The sequence below is a fragment of the Micropterus salmoides genome, unplaced genomic scaffold, assembly GCF_014851395.1.
Source record: "Micropterus salmoides isolate LMB-PRFRI ecotype aquatic unplaced genomic scaffold, ASM1485139v1 Ms_hic_scaffold_2, whole genome shotgun sequence".
NCBI lineage: Eukaryota > Metazoa > Chordata > Actinopteri > Centrarchiformes > Centrarchidae > Micropterus > Micropterus salmoides.
This window is the reverse complement of record NW_024041150.1, coordinates 54,190,290-54,196,876: the sequence shown is the minus strand read 5'-3', so window position 1 is coordinate 54,196,876 and position 6,587 is coordinate 54,190,290. Positions and strand designations below refer to the sequence as shown.

At 40.1% G+C, this 6,587-nt stretch overlaps 1 long non-coding RNA gene across 1 annotated transcript; it reads right to left on the bottom strand.

Annotated features, from left to right (window-relative positions):
• Positions 1-270: 270 nt before the first annotated feature.
• LOC119912788 lies at positions 271-1,107 on the bottom strand. Its single transcript, XR_005446241.1, has 3 exons — positions 1,074-1,107; positions 946-974; positions 271-460 (listed from the first exon to the last, which is right to left on the bottom strand). It is a non-coding gene; the product is annotated as an uncharacterized LOC119912788 (long non-coding RNA).
• Between the last annotated feature and the right edge of the window lie 5,480 nt (positions 1,108-6,587).

The following is a 6,587-nucleotide window of genomic DNA, read 5'->3' as shown; positions in this document are numbered from 1 at the left end:
CAAAGTCAGACTGAAACAGAAACAGCTGAGCACAAAACACACAAACATTTCTCACACTGATAAATAAAAACAAAAACAATCAGTAATAAAAATCTAAAAATGATCTTATGAGATCTTTGTTCTCTAAAGGCTTCAACTACTCGTGTAAATGTGCTGTTATTTAACTGCAGTGGAGTCTTTTCTCTGATGAGCTGATGTTGATATGGAAGTTGTTGATCAGTGGAGTCTGACAGAGGCAGAAGGGTCTCCATCGTTTTCATAGTTCACCACACCATCATCTTCATCTTCATCATTATTCACCTGTGAAACACAAACAAACCCTCACTCTGACACACTTTAACTGACAGCTTTCACATCACTGACCCACATTTAACACAAGGAGATAAGAAATAACCTGACAGCACCTGAACGCACCGTCAGCTACTGTTACATGTTTCTGCCACTGAGAGAGGAAGTGTTTCTGTGGTAACGAAGGACACGCAGAAGGAAATTAAGTCATTAATTAAAAGTCAAAGAACATAAATACAAAGTATATTAAATCAAGTGTTCATGTTCCTGCAGCTGACTGACCAGAGAGGGAGAGTTTATGTGGTACCCCAAATCCAAAATGTTCCTCCCAGTTTACTGCTGATGTTTTGAAACTGACCACAGTTCACAGTTGAGTCAGCAGACCCTGAACGCACCATTAGTTACTGTCTGATCTGATCTTTATCTGACTGGCTGCTGGACAGTTTGCATTGGAACTAGATTTTATAGTAGTACAGTAACGTGGACGTTGTTTTTTGGAAATAAAAATAATCTATCTGCATTGTTTAAAGTCACTAGAGTGATTCCTGTTTCTGTTTGTCTTCTTCTATCTATATCTACACTTCAGAATGAAGAACAGATGTCACAAACACTGGTTTGCTGTGTAAAGTACCAACTGTAAAAACATTATAAACTCACTGTGTTTTCATCCATCTGTGTTTTTGTCCCTGAAAAGAAAAGAGAAAGAGTCGACTTTAGTTTCCACAGTGAAAATCCAGGTTTATCAAAACTTCCTGTTTCTGAGTTTCATCTGTGAATGTTCTCACCTTTAGTTCTTGTCCAGATGTTGACTGCCACAACAATTATTATGAGTGCTGCTAAACCCACAGACACAATGATGAACCTCCAGAACGATTCTGAAAACATTAGAAACATTTTGACTGCACAGTTCAGTTCTGTTTGAAATCCTGCAGCTAAAGTAGCAACGAATCACAGACTTTCATCAGCTCACAGTTTTCCCGCATGTCTTTGCTAACTGTGAATGTAGTCGTCTGATTTGTGAGCAGCAGTGGATCTTGTGGATTGAGCAACAACAACTGAGTGAGACTGACTGAATAAGAGAATATCTCCACCCACAGCCGAGCGTCGCTCTGACATTCAGACTTTAGACTCCAGAAGAGGACAGAGGGACTGGAAAAAAAACTTTACTTACAAATGATTAGATAAAAGCGTCTAAATTTTGTCTTTCCAGAAAGTTAAAAAGTCAACAAACAAACAATAAAAAAGTTTGTTTTAGTTCAGTATGGGGAGAGAAAGAGGCTGACAGGAAGACAGAGAGACTCTAGAGAAAGATGAGTTACTACCTTGTAGTTTTGTTGAAGTATCATTAGTTGTTGTTGTGGCTGTAACTGATTTTGTGTTTTCAGTTTTGTTGTTGTTGTTGTTTGTGCGTCACCTGCATGAATGAAATATCACAACCAAGAAACTGTTCAGTTAGAAAATCCCTCATGTTTACCATCTGCTGTCACTAAATGAGAAAGAATGATGTCATCTTAAAAAGTCATCAAATAAACAAATGTTTTGGTGGTTTTAGTCATCTTGAACAGCTCAGCATATTCTCACCTGTTTTCTCACCTGAGGACTGAGGGCTGAAGGTGAACAGCTGCACTTTTCAGAGAACCATCTGTCACTTCACACTTCAAGTTAGACTTTGATTTGTAACTAAAATGAGAATCCAGGAAAGAAACAGCGGCGTAGCAGCCAGACTGTGATGTCTTCATGTCTTTGTTATCTTTGTCCACATCTTTACCCTCATACAGCCACTTCACTGTGTGATTACAGAACTGTTCATGTTTCAACACAAAACAGGTTAACGTCACCTCATCAGCGTCCTTACGTTCAGTCACTGGTGAAGATGGAGATATTGTGAGAGAAAGACAACAAGAGTAAAGTTATCTTCATCACTGTGATCATAATTATTGTAATGTTTCAGTATATTGTTCTAACAAGACAGTTTGAGCTGAAAACATTATGATGGAAATACTCACTGATAATAACAGACAGATAAACCAGAGAGTCTGGACCTTGTTGTTGTCCTGATATGAACTGTCTGCAGGTGTAACGACCAACATCCTCGACTGTGACCTTCTTTATAACCAGAGAACAGTTCTCTGTAACACTCAGTCTGTCTGATTTAGTTTTGGACTTTACACCAATCTGCCCAAGTTTAATCAGCTCTACTGTTGATCTGCTCCCTGAACCACTGAAGAGCCATGTAGTATTTTCACATTCTTGCTGACCGTCTTCACATTTTCACAAGGCAAAGTGACGTCATCTCCAACTCTGACAGTGAAGGAGAGGGAAGTTTTCCAGCTGCTGCTGTTGAGAAAATGATGAAAAATAAAGTGAAATGAGAAAATGTCTGTTATGTTCATAGTTAGTGACGATTATTTCTTTATCCTTAGTTTCCAAGAGTTCACTAAACTCACCACATTAGAAACAACAGATTTGGTTTTCTTAGTTAAATCAAATGTAGCTAATAAAGAATCTTTAATAATATTGATCAAGTTATTTTTACAATGTGCCTTCCATTTATATATGTGATATATGTATTCTTACCTGTAAACTGAAGCACCGCTGGAAGAAATAAAGAAATCCATTTGAACTCAACCATCATGATTCTCTGAGTCTCTCCTTCTTCTGTCTCTTGTTCTCGTGCTCAGAACTGTCTGAGTTTCTAAACTAGTGCTTTAGTAGAGAGACGCTGCAGCTACTTCCTGTGGTTAGGATGATGTCACTTCATCATAGTGACTTTTAGTCTGTTTTAGATTTCAGTCTCTCTGAATTTCTTATCGATGTCCAAACAGCCAAAAACTCTGTGACAGTTTTCACTTTTACATTTTAGAAATGTAGTTTTCTCTCATCCACAGTGACTGACAGAGACCCCAAATTAATAATCGGCAATAATGAGATGTAGCCGTCAGTAAAGATGTCAGAGGTCAGAGGTCAGTGCAGCCTGACAAAGATCCACCATCTACAAACACATACAACAAAGTCACTGATCTAACGCTGAAACAAACAAACTATATTAAGGCTCAAGTTCACACTTTGTTCATTCTCGTCTATTTGTGACAATGACGTGTTTCACCAACTGAAAAGAAGAAGAAGAGGAAGTTGAAGGTGTGAAGATAGTTACTTAAGATAAACTTGCTATCCTTAGATAGTGTTTATTAGAAAACAGACAGGATCCATGGTGATGTTTGACAGCACACATGAACAGACAGGTGAAGAGTCAAACTCCTCTCCCACCAGAATCTGACTCCTGATGTCCATGGTGCAATATGGTGATACTGTAGCAGCTGCTGAAGAACACAGATAAGATGATATTTTACTGATTAACAACTGAGCTCTGGAGATGACTAATGATGACCAGATGAACATCAGAAACACATGAGCTCACAGGAACAGATACTCAACTCTTTATTATGACATAAGACAAAGAGGCGCTTACTGAATTCTGTGTAAAACTACTTCTGTACTTTTTTTTCGCTTCACGAGCTGATGGATGAACCAGTCTGTGATCCCTCTGAGTATTTAATTCCTACTACTCTTCTCCTACTCATTCTCCTGCTCACCCAGCCTCATCTGCCAATCTGCTGCAGACAACACCCTCATCATGATGGGCATACATCCCTTTCACATTTCCTAAAATCTCCTATTTCTTTTCCTATTAATTACTCTTTAAGCCTCTTTTCAATAAGTCTCTCCTGATTGAGCTGATATTTTCCCTCTGTTAATTATTAATAACACCCTAAGACTGAAGGCCTTTTCATGTACCTACTCAATTCCTTTCCTCCTTTCCTCCTTTCCTCCTTTCCTCGCCTCCTCGCCTCACGTCTTAGTCCCTCCAGCCCGAGGAGCAAGCGGAGAAGTTGAGAAAGAGACGCGAGGAGAGAAGAAGCCTGGTATCATCAAAAGGCGTATGAAAACACGTTGATTTCTTAAGTCATTTGGCATGGTATCCAAACATAGTTGAGGCAACAGGCATTTACTGAAACAAGACATCCTTGCTTCGGAGCTGTCATTTTAAAGCAAAGTCATTTAAATATGATGCATGGCACATGTCCATTGCTACAGCATACCGCTATGAAATCAGTCAGATGAGCATGTCAGTTGTCAACATTATGACATGTAGAAGAAAAATCTTGAGGTTGCAAAAACATTATAGCATCTGTTCAAAGAAGCAACAGCCACAGGTTACAAAATCATGCGCTACACAGAAATTCAGTATAGTTAACTCCCAGGCTTTCTTTTTGGCTGTGTGCCTTTTGTCTGTAACAGGAGATCATTTCCTGAGGTGAGAGTTCATCATCACAGTAAGAAATAAAAAAGTAAAATTGATCTTAAATGTAGCCTACAGCCCCAATTGCACCTGTCGTCACATGATTATTCGTATGGAATGACATTTGCAGACTAATACTATTAACTGTATGACAACATGAAATGAGGATGCGTTTGATGATATTACAGCTTCATTTGACATCAGCAGCTGTTTTGCACTCGTCAATTCATGAGTTAAATGGGTGTGATGTGCAGATCGACTCTGACGTCATCTGAATCATCCACGGGCCAACCACCTGCTTAATCAGAATAATCCTTTTTAAAACCCTACATTCAGCAACATAAACAGTAAGGTCAATGTTCTATAAGTTCAGGTGGAGCCCTCTGCTGGACTCTTTGGGTAAAACCTCCTCTACTCACACACACACTCTCACCCAGTGAAAACACAGCCACCCAATAGGACACCTCTACCGATATGTGCGGACCGTATAAATAGTAATGTCCCAGTACCACAGCACCAAGCACCACATCACCTTAGTGACAGGCCGCCCCTGAGACGGTTCCTGGACTGATATGGGTTTGGCCTGGCCATTACCACCTGAGCTGAACATCAGGCACAGTCGGTGTACTATGCTTGTTTACTTCTGGTAGTCACCAAAGTCCCTCCTCACAGATCAATCAATCAATCAAGTTTCATTTAAAGTGCAAAATCACCAAAAAACATGCTCCCAATTAGGGCTACACATTGGAAAAAACTGATATTGCAACAATTATCTTTTCTGCGATATATATTGCAATATGGAAAAATACAGGAATTTCAAGCATCCTAGAATTTTTGTGTGGGTTTGGGAAAATGTATAGAAAATTAAAATAAATAAGCTGAAAATTGTCTTTTGTCTGTACTTTTTTGAGTGCAGACTATGCTTTCTTGAGCTTTAATGCTTTTCTTTTTGCAATCAAATCCACTGTGTGGTCATCCATCTGTCACGCTCTGCCGGTTTTGTCCATCCTTGTGTTGCTTTGGGTTTGGTATCTGCCTTAGTATGTTGAGTTTTGGGTTCTGTCCTGTCTGGTGTCCAGTATCTGCTATGTAGTCTGTTGTGTTTTGAGTTCCTCTGAGTTATTGTGTGGTCAGTTCATTATTTGTTATTTAGTTGGTCTTTGACTCCATGTCATGTTCTTGGTCTTGTACGTTAGTTCATGTCTTTAGTGTTTACTCCGGGTCTTGTGTTCTCTGTTAAGCTCTGTACTGTGTTCTAGTTCTGTGTTCTCGCTTATTCACTCTGCCCCAGGTGCTTGTCATGTCAAGTCTCTCTGTTTCCCCTGCTCTCTCTCTGCCTCGTAGTCTCATGTCTGTCACCTGTGTTGCTTAGTCCTGTGTATAATACCTGGTGTTTCTGTCTTGTCTTTGTCTGGTCATTGTTCATGTTACCCCTCAGTCTGTTGTGCGTGTACTCTCTGCCTGCCTGTAACCAGCCTTGCTTGTCTTGTCTCCCTGTACTTTTGGATTTCTGTTATTCAGCCACTCACCTGTAAGTGTGCTCCCTTTTGGTTATATTAAAACCCTTCGTTGAACTATACCTGCTCCGCTCTGTGTCCTGCGTTTGGGTCCTCAAACCTGCCTCCACACCACAATCGTGACACCATCAGTGGTTTTTTCCTGTTCCTTCATTATTTTGAAGTTGTTGTCGACAACATGGTGGCGGGGCCTATTTTGGGTGTGATAAACTGATTACGAACAATATTGTGACTGGCGGTTTGCTGTGCATGCAAAGCCTGCTTGTCACCTAGGAGAGAACTCTGAAACTCAAAACCCAAATTGGCAAACTGGTTCCATAATAGAGGCACTTGATAAATAAACACTGTGGCTCCCTCTCTGACCTTAGGCACCACAAGCTGCCATGAATTTTGAGAGCGCAGTGCTCTCTTTGGGCAGTAAAGTATGAGGAACTTTTTGAGGTAAGCTGGTGCCTGACCATGTAAGGCTTTGTAGGTAAGCA